The sequence below is a fragment of the Pyxicephalus adspersus genome, chromosome 8 (assembly GCF_032062135.1).
Source record: "Pyxicephalus adspersus chromosome 8, UCB_Pads_2.0, whole genome shotgun sequence".
Classification (NCBI taxonomy): domain Eukaryota; kingdom Metazoa; phylum Chordata; class Amphibia; order Anura; family Pyxicephalidae; genus Pyxicephalus; species Pyxicephalus adspersus.
In genome coordinates, this window is record NC_092865.1 from 2378403 (window position 1) to 2396875 (window position 18473).

Sequence of the window (18473 nt, forward strand, 5' to 3'; positions counted from 1 at the left end):
AAATGACTATGGTAGGGACATTAGATTGTGAGCTCCCCTGAGGGACAGCTAGTGACATCACTATGGACTTTGTACAGAGCTGTGTAATATGTCAGCGCTATATAAATACTGTGTACTACTACTGTGTAATAATGGAGTTGCCTGGGGTTCCTCTTTAAGGTCTCTCTAAATCCCAGGGCTGTGAACTTTATCTGTTTTCAAAACTGAACTGGTTGGACTGGTTCTCCGCACTACTCTGAGCTTACAGTGGAATCTTCAGAAAAACACAAAGCCACCAACACAAAGCTGTATTTCTCCTTCCAGGTCCAGCTTGGGTCTGAAGTCAACTGGAATCCCCTTCAGGGTCAGTAACCCAAAAGTTACAAACTGCAGTTGGGGACCTTTAAGTGTCGATAAGGAGTCTGTGATACAATTTGTGAACATTGGATACACAGCTCAGGGGCAACACAAAGATCACACAATACCCCCGCCCTTCCCAGCCATCTGCATCCCTCTGTATGTTCATTTACCCGCCAGCACCAAATTGGAGTCACAGGTTGGGCCTATTAGAAACAGGTGGCTTGAATACCAGACAGCTGCAACGTACAATCATTTGTTAATAGGTTCGTTCAATACAACAAAAGTCAGATTAATGCAAATGCTAATATAGCTGCAACAGAAAAAGTCTCACATAGAGGAGAACTGGATGCATGGCAAACCCAAGGCTGCTATTTGTATATCTTCTCTAATGAAGCTCGGTGGCTCAGTGGTTAGTACTCTGGCCTTTGCAGCGCTGGGTCTCGTATCTAGGCCAGGACACTATCTGCATGGAGTTTGCAGGTTCTCCCTGTGTTTGTGGGGGTTTCCTTTGGGTACTCCGGTTCCCTCCCACATCCCAAAAAACATGCAGTTAGGTTAATTGGCTTCCCTCCAAAATTGACCTTAGACTGTGATAATGACATATGACTATGGTAGGGACATTAGATTGTGAGCTCCATTGAGAGACAGCTAATGACACGACTATGGACTTTGTACAGCGCTGCATAATATGTCGGCACTATATAAATACTGTGTAATATTAATAATAATGAACCCTTCTTTCACACACTCACAAGAAGATGGACCCAGCTCATATGAACTGGGGCCAAGGAACACAGCAAGGCTGAGGATATTAAGCTATCAGGTAACTGCAGAAATGCTGTCCCTGTGATGGAGCTTTGTGGAATATTGGGCACCACCTATTACCGCCTGTGTACCAGCTTTAAGTATTCTCATACTTGGTGCAATACATCTGAGAAAGTCTTCTGATGACTGGTCTGTAATGGAGTCATTCAGTAACCAATTGTTTTACTGTTTCACGCATTATAAAAGGAACAATTCAATCAATGAAGATGCAAAGACCTCTCACTGTCCATCATTCCTAGCAAGCTACCTGCCCACCTTTGCTCCTGTGGAGCGTTGGACACTTGTGGGAGGAGATCTGAAGGTTTACACAAATCACATAAGAAATCCTTTTTCCAGGACCCCCGCATGTCAGGACCCCCATGTCAGCAAGCAACTCTTTCTTCCTAGAAAAAGAATCAATCCTTTAAAAGTTGAGTTGGGTTTTGATCTGATCGTGAAGGCAACTAGAAAACCTTGTGAAGCCTCAAAGAAGCAACAAGATAATTGTATTTGCAACATCTAATGCTAGGCCACCAGTAATCCCCCCCTCTTTAAAATCTATACATATTCTATATATTATTGTGTCGAAGTGACATTAAAGATAAAAGGGTGGAATGTTACCAAGGACAAAATGGTTTTCACTGGGTTCACTTTATAATTGAAGCAAAATCATAGCAATCTTTTGTTTAAATAGTGCCAGGATACCATTATAATTTAATATATATATAGAAGAAGAAACTAATCTATCGAAAGCCATCTAATTACAAGAAGGTGTTTAGGAATCACTGATATAGAAGGCAGACCCGAGGTATACAGTCCTGCCCATCAGCCTGACCATAGCCGGAGTTGGCCACACAACTCCAATAACACCTCTGTGTTCAGATCAGTTAAGCTGGGCAAATATTTGTGCTTGGCAAGTTCCAAGAAGCAGCAAAAGAGAATAAAATGAAAAGCCTGATAAGGCCTTGGGACTTTACCACTCCTGATGAGTTTGGAAGTTCCATATCCAAGTCCTACTTCTCATGGAGGAGCTGCTGCTTCTGGGAATGGCCTTGCAGCAAGGCACGGTGCCACCAATGATGGGAAATTTAACCCTGCTCCTGCCAGGCTGACCAATGCTCCAGCCTTCCGCAATGTGCTGTCCGCCCTTAAATTAAAGAAGCTTTCTCCTGTGAGCCTGGGAAATAGACTAATATTATGTTCCTGGCCCCCTTCCCAGCCATAAAAACAAACTGCAGCATTACAAGGATACACAATTAGCTTGGCACACAGGCCGGGAAGGCTCTATCGGGTCTTTTAGTCTTGCTCTTTTGAATCAAAGCACATTAGGGAGTTCCAGTAATTAAGTTCCCCCCGAAAAATGAGACTCACCCTTCACTTCTGAAAAAGTAGTATCAACCCCCCCTTTCCTAAATAGATTACATTTCGGTAAAACGGCATCTTTTGCACTGCACTATATATAAGACTTTCAGAGGTTCATAACATTGTGATTATTCCCCCAACAGTTGTAATAAACAGTCCAATAAAACAGATTTCCTAAACACAATAAAAGTTTAATATTAGGCAGCCATGTACAGTCTGATCCATTTTCGTTAATTATTAAGCAAAAAGAGCAACAAGCATTTGCTGGCCACCAATGGCTCCATAATTGTTTACAAAACCTTTGAGTCCCAATGAAGACAATTCTCTGTTCCCCATATATATGAATATACATTTTTCATGCAGCAAAAAAAAAAAAAAACATTTCAGAATAAAAGAAAGTTTCCAACTGCCTTGGTTCACCAAAGGACTCCCATTCTTACCCAAACTCAATTCAAACCTGCCCAACGTACAAAACTCTCATGTGTTCCCCACAATCCCCTTCCGTCCTCCTCCACCAAGACCAATAAAAGCTTTAACTCCATACAAAGCACCTACCAACCGTCCGTTGTTCAAATTTCCATAAAAGATCAATCTGATGTCCAACAGCACAAAAGCAACAATAATAACCATTCAAACAACAGCACCAACATCAGCTCCTATCCAAGGCTCGATTTTAAACTTAACAAAGTGTTTGAAATTTGAACATGCTCCAAATTGTGGAGTCCCCGGCGGCTCTCCAAAGGAAAGGCCGTGCTTATTACAGGTGCAACGGTCACAGAAACAGCAAAGAAATCGGGAAATAGACCATGGAGATTACAAACCTGGAAGCAGACAGCCGGCTTCGCTGATCCAAGGCACATGGGTTTATTTTTAAAACAGGAAAACTCGCTTCCAGCTTCTTTCCTAGCCGGGCGAGAGAGAGAAAGCGAGGATTTTTTCCCCAACAGACGAGAGGAACGAGACAAATCACAGCACCTGCTTGGGGGGTAATCCCCTTTCCGTACGCCTTGTATTATTCCATACGTTGCAGGTAACACACCACGGAAGGTTTGGTCACAGCAAATCTCCACAGACGCCCATCCAAGTTGGATCTCCGATCAACGAAAAAAAAAAAGAGGAAAAAAAAGGAAAGCGATGAAAAGGTTTTCCTTAGATATATTCCAAAGGTGATATTTAATCCATGATCCGGTACGAGAGCGGGGACATGTCTCGATGGCGTTTGTGACGGTTTTTTCCCTGAGGCGGTAAGGAGGAGGGGGGTGTTGGAGCGCTGGCTTTACCTGAAACAACTGCCAGCCAGGCTATTTGGTTCTCAGCAAGCCTCAGAAAAACTGAACCCAGTGTAGACTGTGACCGAGCTCACCCACCCTACAAGCGGGGGCCTGGCTAAGCTGCAATCCACGCCCAGCTCATTCAACATTGCTTTTGTTTGAGTTTGAGAGAGAGAGAGAGATTAACCACTTCACTGCCAGCGACAGCGATGCCCAATCAGCCAATGGATGGAAAGAGAAGTTAGGAAAACCAATACTTTTGCTGCAAACACTTTGCTGAAACCCATCCAATAGGAAAATGTACCTGGAATTTTCGGGTGAATGTTTTTGCTACAACACAGCACACAATGTAACATTGTATCTGCTCATTGTCAGGATTTGGGAATACAGGGACAGAGGAGGCAGAGAGTCTTATTTTCTACAGAAAGGAAATGATGAATGTGTGACCTAGATATCTGTCCAGTGACAGGAGCGGAATAATTAATATGTTAATTACATTAAATGCCAGCAATTTTACTGAAAGGGAGTAGATGCTGCTAGAAATAGATGCAGTTACTCAGCAAAAAAAAAAAAATTAAAGCTGAAGTTTGATCTGCTTATATTATTATTATTATTACACAGTATTTATATAGCAGCAACATAATATGCAGCACTGTACAAAGTCCATAGTCATGTGACTAGCTGTCCCTCAAAGGAGCTCACAGTCTAATGTCCCTACCATAGTCATATGTCTTTATCACAGTCTGAAGTCAATTTTTTAGGGAGAAGTCAATTAACCTGACTGCATGTTTTTGGAATGTGGGAGGAAACCAGAGTACCCAGAAGAAACCCATACAAACACGGGGAGATGATACAAACTCCATGCAGATAGTGTCCTGGCCGAGATTTGAACCTAGGACCCAGCGCTGCAAAGGCCAGAGTGCTAACCACTGAACCTTTGGCTTTTCCTGATTTTTCTTTATCCTCTGAAGTTAATATCTAAAAAGATTTTTGATACAATGTTTCTTTTTGTCATCACTGAGTCCCTGTGTAATGTAATGCAGATTATGCAAGCAGTAATGCAAGTATCACAATTCTGTGATGGGTGGATGTCAATCTGGAGGGCTGGGTGTTCCTAGATGGACTGGATTTTCATGCAGAATATATGCTGCTGAGCCTCCACGAATGAAAGAACTGAAATCCAATGAATGAAATGGGTGAACCAGGGACAGTCAAGGTGGGAAGGGAAGGGCTAGAAGATGATAGACGTCCTCCGGCCAGGAAATGAGGTCTATCTGATTTGCTGCAGCTTCCAATGTACACTGTGAAAAGCTCACAGTGTCCGGTGCAATTAGAGTAAGGAATTTCAGACCAGAAGAGAAGTCTGTACAATTCTACAAGGATAAATAAAAGGCCGGATTTTCCCATGCTTTGAGCAATTACATATCTGAAAATAGCTCTGAGCAAAGTTCTGCTCATGTGTATCTGGTTTTAGGATTCCAGAGCCCATCCCTCTTCGTATCTCTATAATATAAAGGGGAAATATTCTGTAGTTTACAAAGAGAACCAGTTACAATGTATTAAATAGATAACAGACCAAAAGGGAGCAAATAGAAGATCATTGTCAGGGTTTATCTACACTTTAAGTTGGCTCCATGTTTTTCCACCCCCCTCCCAGTCTCTGTCCACTCACCTACTGCAGTTAATCTACACCATGTAGAAGGAGAGATTAGCAGGGCCCTGACACAATGGGATAAACCCCCCACCCTTTACTGACTAATGGAACATTTCTCCAGCCAGGATTGATTGCCTGACAGGGCAGACAAAAGCAGATCATTCCCACTCACATCTCCGCAGGGTTCAAACGTGTCCCAGCCAAACAAGAGCAGGCACCGATCCCGGGCCAAAGGACGGAATTCCATCCTTTCAAAAGCGACACAAAAGGCCGCACAGGCCCCAGTACAGGCGCACATTGGCGATAAGAAAGTTTGGAGTTTACTTTGTCTGGCCCCCCACTCCGGGAAAACCAAAAATTGTCACTGGCCGTACAGATTGTACTGGAACCCGTCAGGACCCATGGTGGTAGTGGTGTGGGGGGGGGCGGCATACATTATGTAGTCTATTAGGAGGATCATAAAAAATTATTACAAAAAATATTTGGGTAAAAAGAAAAGTGTTATTTTATTGTTTTTCACATACATGTCACCTTTATATTAACTAAACTTAGATAATTGTGATAAGCTAAATAACAAATGCAATGAAGGCTGGATGAAGGTTTATTGTAAAATAACACTTTGTAATATTGAAATAATACAATTTAATAGAGGTGTAAATATCCAGTGAGCGATAACTGGGAAAGACAGAGCCACACTCCCTCCAAATCAGGGGCAGATGGGGGGTATGAAGAGGGACAGTCCCTCCAAATCAGGGGCAGATGGGGGGGCAGATGGGGAGTATGAAGAGGGACAGTCCCTCCAAATCAGGGGCAGTTGGGGGTATGAAGAGGCACAGTCCCTCCAAATCAGGGGCAGATGAGAGGTATGAAGAGGGACAGTTCCTCCAAATCAGGGGCAGTTGGGGGTATGAAGAGGAACAGTCCCTCCAAATCTGGGGCAGTTTGGAGGTATGAAGAGGGACAGTCCCTCCAAACCAGGGGCAGCTGGGAGGTATGAAGAGGGACAGTCCCTTCAAATCTGGCTTCAAATCTGGGGCAGTTTGGAGGTATGAAGAGGGACAGTCCCTCCAAACCAGGGGCAGCTGGGAGGTATGAAGAGGGACAGTCCCTTCAAATCGGGGGCAGTTGGGGGGTATGAAGAGGGACAGTACCCAAAGTTTAAGATAAAATAACAGAATCCGGTTTTGATGCAAAACTCACCTTCAATCCAGAGATTTCCCCTACCGTAATTAATTCTGCCATCAGATGAACCCAGTCTGGGGGGCAGTATCATTCACCCCACTTCCTCTGAGCCCGGGTCATCTGTGTCCCACTCCCAGCTCTGCAGCATTTTTTAGCTGTTCACTTGGGAAGCCGGTTCCACCACTAGTGATCTCCATCTGTCATTTCAGTTTTGCTGGGAGACAGAAGCACAGGTGTTTCCACACATACCTGCACACTGTTACTGCGAAATGCCTGGAAAGCAGAATATGAACCAGGTATCACCTGCTGCTTCAGGGGACAGGGAAATGTAAATGTAAAAAATATACACATTGAGAATTCTCCCAGAATCAGGGGAAACTCTGTGCCCTGGGAATTGTAACCGGAAAATAAATGCAGCCAATGCTTTGTAGTCACATGGGTGTCCTGGAGAAAAGGAAATGCTGCTTCACACGGGTGTTTGATATCAGAGCCCACTGGATTTTATTACCATTGACTCTTCTATTAAAGGAATCAGGAAGTTTTCACAGGCTTTAACCTTTGTGGGTGTTGCAAAAAGGAATCCAAAAAGAATGCGTAGAGTTCTATAGCTACATATCTATGAGCACGTAACATGCACTGCATATTGAAGGGCACCCCTACACACTAAGGCAACACAACTGCATTGTGGCACATTGCAACACTTGGCACGTACTGCAGAGTATTAAAGTAAGTTGAATTCAAAAGGTCTGTACATTAACTTTCAATGGGCTGCCATGATGAAATGCAAAGTAATTCACATGCATTAACACACCAAATATAACTAAATGGGGCCTAAAGCAAACCTGAGCTTTTTCTTTTCAGCTCTGAATGGGCCCCTACAGGCACTTTTAAAGCTAAGGGCCCGGGTGCAACTGTGACCTCTGAGACTCTTGTTTTTATGCCACTGGGAACTAACATGTGGTTACATTTGGAAAATTACGCAAAGCATTGGGGAACTGCACTCCGGTAACATGCATCAAACTGCTGCTTTGTGCCAATTTGGTTTTTGCATGATGCTACACCAAGGGGGATTGTGTAATTTTCAGCTAAGCTTCTCTGTGGATGGCTGATTGCTATATATGTCTCCAATATAGGAGCTTCTATAGAGTAGAGAGAGGAAATATAGATAAGAGCAGGAAATCAATGTGACAGTGCCATGCTCCTATACATCAGATTAGTAAGCCTCCATGACAGTGGCATGGTCCATATAGGTCAGAGTAGATGAGAGTAGGGGGCCACCATGACACCAGTGTGCTCCTATAGATCAGAGTGGCATGGTCCTTTAGGTCAGAGTAGGAAGCCATATGATGCTGCTATGCTGATATATACTGTATATTAGAGAAGGAAGCCACCATGACAATGGCATACTCTTTTAGATCAGAGTGGAGAGCCGCCATGATATTGCCTATATAGATCAGAGTATATGAAAGTAGGGGGCCACCATGTCACCAGTGTCCTCCTATAGATCAGAGTGGAGAGCTGCCATGACAGTGGCATGGTCCTATACATCAGATTAGTAAGCCTCCATGACAGTTGCATGGTCATATAGGTCAGAGTAGGAAGCCGTATGATGCTGCTATGCTGATATATACTGTATATTAGAGCAGGAAGCCACCATGACACTGGCATGCTCTTACAAATAAAATAGAGAGCCACCACTATTTCCCTAGTGGTTGAAATTAATGGACATTTATCAAACTAATTATGTAGTTATGACACTGGAATGGTCCAATGGATCAGGCTTCTAAGCTGCCATGACACCTGTGTACTCCTACAGATCAGAGTGAGGAGCCCCCAATACACTGGCATGCTTTTATAGATCAAAGAAATGGGGGGCACTATGACACCAGTGTGCTCCTAGATCAGAGTAGAGAGCTGCCGTAACAATGGTGTGCTTTTAAAGATCAGAGTAAAGAGCCACTAAGACACCGGAGTGCTCCAATAGATTAAAGTAAAGAGCCACCATGACATTGGAGTGTTCCTATTGTTTAGAGTAGAGAGTGGCTATGACACTGGCATGCTTTTATAGATCAGAGTGGAGAGCCACCTTATTTTTCCTAGTGGTTGAACCCAATGGGCTTTTTTCAGCCTTACTACAGAATGTAACTTTGACACTAGCATGGTCCTATGGATCAAAGTAGAGAGCCGCCATGATACTGGAGTGCTCCCATAGATCAGAGTGGAGAGCTGCCATGACACTAGCATGCTCCTATGGATCAGAGTAGAAAGCCACCATGATACTGGAGTGCTCCCATAGACCAGAGTGGAGAGCTGCCATGACACTAGCATGCTCCTATGGATCAGAGTAGAGAGCCACAATGATACTGGAGTGCTCCTATAGATCTGAGTGGAGAGTGGCTATGACACTGGCATGCTTTTATAGATCGGAGTAGGGTAATACCATGCCACCAGTGTGCTCCCATAGATCAGAGTACAGAGCCGCCATGACACTGGAATGGAGGGATTGGAGTAGGGGGCTGCTGTGACACTGGTGTTCTCTTTTAGATTGCAGTAGAGAGCCGCCACAGCAATAGAGTTTTCATGAAGCTTTTTCTGAATACCTGAGATGCAAATATATGAAAATAAGATCTCCAGTTTGCTGCATTCCCATCTATTATCCGTCAGACATCTTCTCCCATAATCCTCAATTCTAGCTTCTCACAGATCAATGCGTCTATACCAACATGGGGCCATTTGGATTTTATACGTCAAACTTTTTCTCATGAAATCCCCAGACTTTTTTTTACCTCCCACAATAATTGTCAGCTATTATAACTGGGGGAATTCTGAAAAGAATTTCTTTAGTGCCTAAGCCGTGTGATAATACAATGTTCCTCTCCGCTTGTACCTGTTTGCTGCTAATCTGCGAAGGAATGCACAGTGCAGGAATTATGCTGCGTCCACCTTTTAGGCTCAGGTTCCCTCAGCTCCCGCTGTCTCCGCTGGGAGGATTGACGTCTCTAATTAATACGCTGGTACAGAAATGCTGCTCGACTGGATCCAGTTTCCCTGTTGTCTGCTGGGCGTCTGGCTTGGCTGTGATGTCATCTCCAGGTGCACGGAATGGCTACTGGGCCCTGGGCCAAACGGTATCATGTACCCGCTTAAAGGGACGGCACGGATGGCATCCAGGTCACGTCGTGGAAAAGAGCGAACCTGGAAGCTGTAAAAGTTTCCTCACCTCTTCAGAAATTAAGAAGTGCATAAAAAAGAACTTTGATGTGACCGAAAACTTTTCTGTGCTTTCCAACGACTGAGCCGCCCGAATTCCGTAATGCTGCCAATTAGCAATGATGTCTTCTGCAGCTGGAGGGGGATACAGGAATTATACGATCACTAAAACCAAGGATGGTTTTGGATAAAATGAGGGGCAAATATGAAGTGGGGCCCTAAATGCACAACATTCCAGCTTCTTGCACCCCTGCCATTCTGTCGATTAAGACCCTGGTGAAGAAGGAAGCCCTGGGTAAATTCCCAGTTTGCCCTACTCCAAAAACTAGCCCTGCCTAAACCTGATGTGGAACTATTTTGTTTCTGATCTCAATGGTCGGCTTCTACTTGTCACTCATCACCTGGACTTTCCACGGTCCTTTTAACACTCATTACATAGACAAGGTCCACTGTCGTCACCATCAGGAAACCCAACCAGAGAAATGTCATGCAGCCATTGCCGGGGTGCATACAGACAGGAAGTGGCTGCAAACTAATGCTGGGATGCAAGGGTGGGGTCCTCATCCCTTGCTGCCCTCAAGGGCCCTTGTTGATTCATAAAAAAGAGCAATACAGATGGAAGCAAAAAGTATAAAAATAAAACTTATTATGATTCACGATGAACAATGCAACTGAAGAGTCATGAAAGTTGGGATCCACTGCACCATTGTTTGTCTTAAAGGTAAATCTGACATTTGTACCCATTTTGGCAAATTATTGGACCTCCAAGCTGCATGGTGGTGGGGTGCCGCCAGTTAAGGGAGCCCCCATCACCATGAAGAGATGGGATTTACCCTCCTCATAAACATCAATGGAGGAATCACAAACTGATCCCAAATATAACTGCCACCAAATACCATGGGGCCACTGTGACCTGGCTTTGTTGCGTCCATTCCATTCAGGACATTTGCAGATTCAAATTGTCCCTGGAAATAAGGGCCAAGCACTTTCATTTATGTAAATGGAAGCTGAGAAAGTCTTTGCAATAATTAGCCCGGCTCAGGTCGCACATTGTCATGCATTATATAATCCCAGCCCCCAATCTACACGCATTACAACAGGGGAACGAGGACACAATGACCGAAGTCCGGAACCCCTGCTGGGCACTTAGTGGCCCCCCCCTCCCCCAGCTCTGCTGGTGTCAGTCCAGGTTCATTCAAGCTTTGGATACAGCAATAAAAAAGTAATGAAAACAAAAAGGTAATAAAAGGAGAATGCACTTCCTATAGGTGGAGGTTTTATCTCAGCAGTGGATCAGAGAATATGTAAAACTATGATGAAAATTTGGTACAAATGTCAAATGTAGATTTTAAAACAATAACGAATAGAATAAGAAATAGGAATATGGGAGCTGTTTTACCTAAGGATTTGCATGTCTGTCCATCCAATTCTGAGACTTACACTGAAATACTACAACCCGCATTGGGACCCTTTTTATATCTGCTACAAGGTAAGTAACATCTACAGGTCTCGTCACTTCCCCAGATTGTGAATGTATGGTGAAAGGAGAAGCAGCAAGAAATTTATCCCTACCTTCTTTTTTCATTATGCCTCTTGTTGCACCAAAACAGATTGGCTCCTTGTGCCGCTTCTACCTTTCTTAGTCAGCTATACAGAGGCTGCTAGAGGCTGATATGAAGTCGTATTTACAGTTGGGCCCTCTTTTTGTTACCTTCAGGGGCCCCTATTGGTTTCTATAGATGAGCTGTACACATGGAGGCCCCCAGTCACCCAGCAGAGTATGGCTCATCCATAGATATGGACTGCGGCATGTATGGGCAGCAGAAGGAGGACCCAACCCAAGAATGTGAGAATCATACAGTGCAGGAAGGTAGGTACTTCACCAGGCAGCTGCATTTACGGGGGTTGGGGGTTTAATTAAAGGATACCTTCTCTGCAAATTACAGCCAAAAGAAATGTGATCCTTTACAAATACATTAATGTTTGCTCTCCCACCAGGCAGCACAGATGTGGCCTGGACCCCCAAGGTAGAAAAGCACAGCTTGGCCAGGGACACACCCCTAGCCTGCTGATTGGACCATCTGGGAGCAACACACTGATGGGTCATCCCTCTGCTCCTTCTCCAGTTAGCAGATTCCTAAATTCATCTATCACTCTTCTCTTTCATCCTATCAGCATGTTATCTGTTAGCACATGAGTATTGCAGTACACCCGTTGGCTTAGTGTGCTGCTTTTCTCTCCCCCCAGTCTGAGCTCTGCTGATTCTACAAAGAATGACAATAAGTTGGTAATAGAATATCCAAAAATAAAACAAAAACTTCCATCTGGCCACAGATACCCTTGATTCACTTTATTTAGCAGTGTAAGTTTTCACATGGCGTTTGTGGGAATCGGTTTCGGCTTCAAAGGGAGAAGATTGGGGTGGGAAAGCTGGTGGTGATGGTGGGTCCCGGCGGTCTCATCCCATCGGCGTGTCCCGTAACATGAACCGTGACAACGGGCCGGAGTATGAATGGAATACCTGGCTGTGACACAGCTCATCCTCCCCTCGCTGTGATTTGGGATTCCGGGTTCCCAAGCTCAGATTTCAATGAACAATTTCTGTACCTGAGCGGCTGATCGCACAAAGCCAGGTGGGAACTGGGCGCGGCCGGCATGACAATGAAAAGCGCCTGTGGCCGCCACAAGAAGCAACGCTTCTCATTTAATGCGTATTCTGGAGGCTCAGCGTCTCACGCAAGGCTTTGTCCCCACCTCATGATCTCAGGGGGTGTCACCGCGCATTGCCAGTGCAGGAAAGTCACAGGGAGTCACCAAAATGAGAGAGAGAGAGATAATAGGGGAGAGAGAGAATAGGGGAGAGGAAGAGAATAGGGGGGAGAGAGGGAGAGAGAACACCCCAATGCACAATGGCAACAGGCTATAATTTATCAGTTGCATTTTACACATTGGGGTGCATTGGCAGCCCATTTTTTTTCAACTGACCTTTGCAATGCAATGAAATAATTGCGTCATAGTACATGATATTGCACTACATAGATCGAAATGCGCCATCATGGAAGGGAATCTGCATCCCTGCTCGGTAAAAAAAAATGCACTTTGATGACAGAGCCAGGGTCAAATATATATTTTTTTGTGTCAGGTACCAAAAATGAATTGGAAGAAGTCCATATACAAATCACCTTTGCTGCCCCAAGCTAGCATGCACCCTTCCAGCCAGGGAGTGAATGCTTCCATGCAAAGCTTCCCTTATATGCATTCGACTTGTGTTGTTGCTCTTCACAATAACACAGCTGTATAAAGGAGATGCAATGGGCTGGTGAAATGAATGGCACTGCAACCCACTGCCCCAAGCTTGGTGTGTTACCATGCATTGTGGCACCGTGTGCACTTCACCCATGCGTTACTGCAACGTGACAGAAAGAACGAGCCATGACAGCTGGAAGTCTTGGATTTCCAGAAGGGTCAATAAACTTTTATTATGTTTCTCGTTATATAAAGATATAATTATTAACTTTATTTGATACAATGTTTAAAGTTCCGGGAGATTATAACAGATGGACCTGATGTAGGCACAAGAGGGACAGAAAGTTCCCCCTGAGTGTTGGCATTCTGTCCAAATCAGAGCAAACAAGGCAATTCCCACTGAAAGTCTATGACATGCCCCCGATCAGACCGGATTTTGGGGATTATCTAAAGTATAGGTGCAAATGTCTGAACATGTGATACATTGCAAGGAATAAAGACTGCAATGTCAACTTGCAAGCTTAGATCAGCCAGGTGTACCTGTATGGAGGGGAGGGGTTAGAAGATGGAGGGGCGGCTTATCTACAAGGGCCAATAGCAATTGGATACAGTTTTTTGATCAGTCCAATGGAAATCATCCAAATTTTTTTGGCAGAGTGGCAATGTACATGCAGCAGAAATATACAGTAAACCCCACCGTGGGCAAATAATGAATTCTTCTCTTTTGCAGACCACAAGGCACTGATGGGTTCAAAGCCTCTTCACCACCACAGCTCGGCATGAGGGCAAAGCATTCAGGTGAAAATATAACTCATGTACAAGGGAGGCGGCTGAGAGATTTATTAAACTAATGATGGGGTCTCTTTATGGTGGAGCAGACATTAAACAGTCCCTGCATGTGGACAGGTCAGGTGATTTTGTTCTATAGATCCCACTTACCTGAATAAAGAAAGGAAATATAATAAATGTAACATGATTTCTTCCAGCAGGGGCATTTATCACCACATAGAGATCTGCCCTTCCTGCTAACCAGGGATCTGCCCCTACCATATTCGTATATATTGCTCTACCCGGTGAGCTGGAGGGGTGAATTCTGGTCTCAGGGTAATTGAGATCCCCAGCAGGGGTGCAGAAAGTGACTATTATGTCCTCACTAACCTGTTAAAATGCGTGCAGAGGGTCCCTGGGACTGCATGACGCATTACAATGAAGGACCTGAAGTGGCCTAAATATTGTTCTGCACCCGGGGAGTAAAATAAAAGAACCTCAATGAACGTAAAACTTTCTCTTAACTTTTTTAGCTGAAAATTTGTGACCTCATCTGGAGACCAAACTGTAATCATCCTGAAAAAGCTGAATCCAGCTCGATAAATAAATGCAGCTCTGTATTCATGAGTACCAATACATCGAATTTGTAAATGTAAGTGTAAATGTAAATGTACTTACCTTACATCAACCTTCTGCAATCCCTGTTAGGCACAGTTCTTATTTGAAGATGGAAAAGCAGCAAAAACAACCAGTCACTTATGCTGCAGTGCCAACACGGGGCAGGATAATAGGGGAAAAGAGCAGAAATCAGCTTATCAGTCTCCTGCTTCTCCTTTCACTGTACAATCACAGGCTGGGGGAGGGACAAGATCTGTAGGTGTTACTTACCTGCAGCAATGAAAAATCAGGTCTCCACCATGCCAGACAGGGACACTGTGTGTCAGAGTTGCATTCATCTCAGGACTGGATTATTATTATTATTATTCAGTATTTACATAGTGCCAACATATTACGCAGCGCTGTACAAAGTCCATAGTCATGTCACTAGCTGTCACTCAAAGGAGTTCACAATCTAATGTCCCTACCATAGCCATATGTCATTATCACAGTCTAAGGTCAGTTTTGGGGGGAAGCCAATAAACCTAACTACATGTTTTTGGAATGTGGGAGGAAACCGGAGTACCCGGAGGAAGAACCTGCAAACTCCATGCAGATAGTGTCCTGGCCGAGATTCCAACCTGGGACCTAGCTCTGCAAAGTGCTAGCCTCTACGCCACGTACTGTCCATGTATGGAAATGATAGATATATGATCATGTTGTGTATTGAAATGTGTCCAAAACTTGTGGGAAGTACGCTAAATACCACATTTTTATGGCTGCAATAAAGTTGTCACCCCACCCATACCTGAAAGTTTAGGTGCAGGCTGTTATTCTTCTGAAGTTGCCCATCTACTGGTATGCAATGCCTATATCCCTCCCTGTTGTGTGCGTGTAGTGAGGATGATTTACAAAAGGAGTATCAGCTGTTCATATAGGAAAATGCAAAATAAATTCTTCCATTGCAAGGAATATTTCCTATAATGGAGTTGAGGTGTGGCTGACATCAACCATAAAATCATGTGCAAGGTATCCTGTTTTCTCAAATTTCCTTGCACGTGGTTGGCTATTCTCTGCAAAATGAATTTTAACAACAACCCATTGCAAGCTGATGATTAACAATAGTAAGTCTGAATTTTGAATAAATCACCCAGATTTTGTTTCTATGAAAAGAAGCAAAAAAAAAAAAAAAAAAAAAAGGAAAGCAATGGGCACCATCATAGTGCACTATCATATATACCAGCCCTCATACAGGACAATATATACACCAATAATCATTTTGTATTAATTTAAGTTATTAATTAACAATTGCTGGCTGTCTTTCTTTAGCTCTGGATCTCCATCTACCCATCCGAAAGTTTGCATTGAGCGCCAGGCCAAGTCCGCAGCTCACACGCCATGCAGATCGCCAGGTGGATGGCGTGGTGTGCCCATTAAATATGGACACTCGTTGTCACATCAAAGGCAAAAGACATTCACAGTTGGCCCTGGCTGCTCAGGAGAAGGAACGTTGGGAGCTTCAAGCCAAAAAGCGGCAGATGTTGACAAGAAGAGAGCGGAGACATGAAGGCAGAGTGCCCGTGTTTATGTTCCAGGCTGGAGAATATAGGAAAACAGGACGTTGGCCAAGCAGACGCGGTCGCCTACAGATGGGACTGCGCCAAGATCTTTCTTATGTTCAGCTGTGATACTAAATAACTTTTTAATATACAGATTGGTCCTTATGTGTGGCATATATAGGCAGAAATGTGGTCAGGTGCTCTTTGTACAAATGCAATGACCAAAAGGAAAAAACCCAACCTTGATTTATTATCCCTATTGTAGTATTTTAGAAGACGTTTCTGATAATAAAAGTCATATTTCAGAAGTGTTCCACCTTTTATCATTGAAAAGCCATCCTTGAGCTCCAGTCAGTGACTTTGCCTAGGCTGAGATGAAGGACTCATCCATCCTTCCCTCCACTCCTCTTCCGCTGCATCTCTTAGTAGTTCTCTCCATTGGCTTCCATTTCACCTCAGAATCAAATTCATCTCCTGTGCTTTGCCTTCAAATCCCTACACAGTTATTGTCCCACTTACCTTTCTGACCTGGTAAAAAAAATACTCCCCCTGCCGCTCTCTCCGCTCCTCCAATGACCTACTAATGACTTCCTCACTCATAACCTCATCACATGCATGGATACAAGACTTCTCTAGAGCTGCCCCAACTCTCTGGAATGGTCTTCCTCGTCCTATTCGGCTTGCTCCTACTTTTTGCTCATTTAAAAGAGGGCTCAAAACCCATTTTTTCAAACTTGCCTACCCATCTTTTTCTGTCTTTTGAAACCATTACTACTACCCACCACTACATTTCCCCCATCCTATTGTGTGTGAAATTCCCCCACCTACTAGATTGTAAGCTCTTCGGGGCAGGGTCCTCTCTTCCTGTATCACTGTCTGTATTAGTCGGTCATTTGCAATCCCTATTTAATGTACAGCACTGCGTAATATATTGGCGCTATATAAATCCTTTATTAATAATAATAATAATAATAATAATAATAATATTAATAATAATAATAAAGAGACACTTCACATTTCCACCAGGATTTTGCATGTTCTTCCTGTGTCTGTGTGGGCTTCCTTTATTCCTCCTGCCCATGAACATACCTAGAGAATCATTGGATTTTCTCTAGTATGGATTTACCTGTAATACAAATATGACATTGATAGGGATATTAAAGCGTAAGCTCCTGGGACAGATCCAGTTCTGAAGGGTCTATGGACTCCCAGAGGTAAATCACAACGGAATTTGTTGCTGCTGCATAAATGAATGTAAACAAAAATGCTTTAAGCTAGCATGTTCCGCATGTTTCACCGGTGAATGGTGAAAGGTAGGACGTAGATGGGTTCCTCACCCATCGGCCTCTGGACAGAGATGAATTAAAGGGCCTCCTGGCACCAAAGAAGAGCTCTTCACGTCTTGGCAGGATTTCCTTGGCACATTTTTCACCCGGTCTGTAATCAGCGATGTGGGCCACCATCAATTTCGCCGAGTGCCAGGGAATGCAGGGCGGTGACTGGCATCCAGATTAGCAGGGCTCCGGAGGCGTCTCTCTCTCTTTCGCTCTTTAATCAGAAGATTTAAAGCCAAGACAAAGCGGAAGGGAAAGGCTAAATCTGATACCACCAACTCCCTGTAGGTGTGAGGAGCAGAACAGGGCACGGGTAGGCGGCACAGCCTGGTACTGTGAATGCACAACGACAATGCCAGGGCCAATGCGGGGTAAATTATGAACTTTTTTTGATGAAAAACTGAAATGATACGCCAGCTCACAAGGATTATTTATAATGGAATGGTGATCAGTTAAAAAAAAAAAACACTTCTTTATTTAAAGCACGATTTCCACTTTTATACTGCCAACATTTAATAGGCAATTTTTTCGGTGATCAGTGCTCAGATCTTTGTCCTGTATTCACACAATTGGTAATCAGAAACTCCATTTACTTGCAACCCATCGTCACATTTGAGGTGGTCGTCACATCCATTGTGGCTGTGCACATTAAAGGGGTGATCGGGGTTTTGGGGTGGGTTAAACAAATGCTACTGATCTCCATTATGTTAAAGTGTTGACATGGTGAATCCTTCAGAGCAGAAAATGCGCTTGTAGCTTGTATGATGGGTGTACTGCTTCTCTCAGAACATACACCTAGGGGAATATTAATAAAGCAATAAATGTGTCATTCACCAAAACATTCCCTGGTGGAGATTCAATCTGTCCCTTTGAAAAACATTGTTACATAGTAAGTCAGGTTGAAAAAATACATCAATCCATCAAATTCAACCACTAGGGAAATAAACATATCCCAGATAGAAAAACCCTATAGACTTAATTGATGCAGAGGAAGGCAAAAACAAAAAAAAAAAACCCTATAAACCCGGATTCAATTTGCACCAACAGGGAAAACAAATTTCTTCCTGAACACATGAGGCAATCAGATTTTCCCTGGATCACCAGTCTATGTTATATTCTGTGCTTCTAGAAATCATCCAGCTTTTTC

At 43.7% G+C, this 18473-nt stretch overlaps 1 protein-coding gene across 14 annotated transcripts in view; it reads right to left on the reverse strand.

Moving 5' to 3' along the window:
• The window catches only part of PTPRF (protein tyrosine phosphatase receptor type F), a 552192-nt gene that overhangs the window by 185037 nt on the left and 348682 nt on the right, over window positions 1–18473 (reverse strand). For 8 of the 14 annotated variants that reach the window (XM_072419326.1, XM_072419324.1, XM_072419320.1 and 5 more), the window contains exon 1: window positions 3327–3837. The exons of 3 other annotated variants lie outside the window; for them this stretch is intronic. The gene's annotated coding sequence lies outside the window, so the exon portion shown is untranslated. Of the gene's footprint in view, window positions 1–3326; window positions 3838–18473 lie in introns of those variants that run through there. 3 more of the 14 variants (XM_072419327.1, XM_072419322.1, XM_072419321.1) reach the window with 1 other exon arrangement.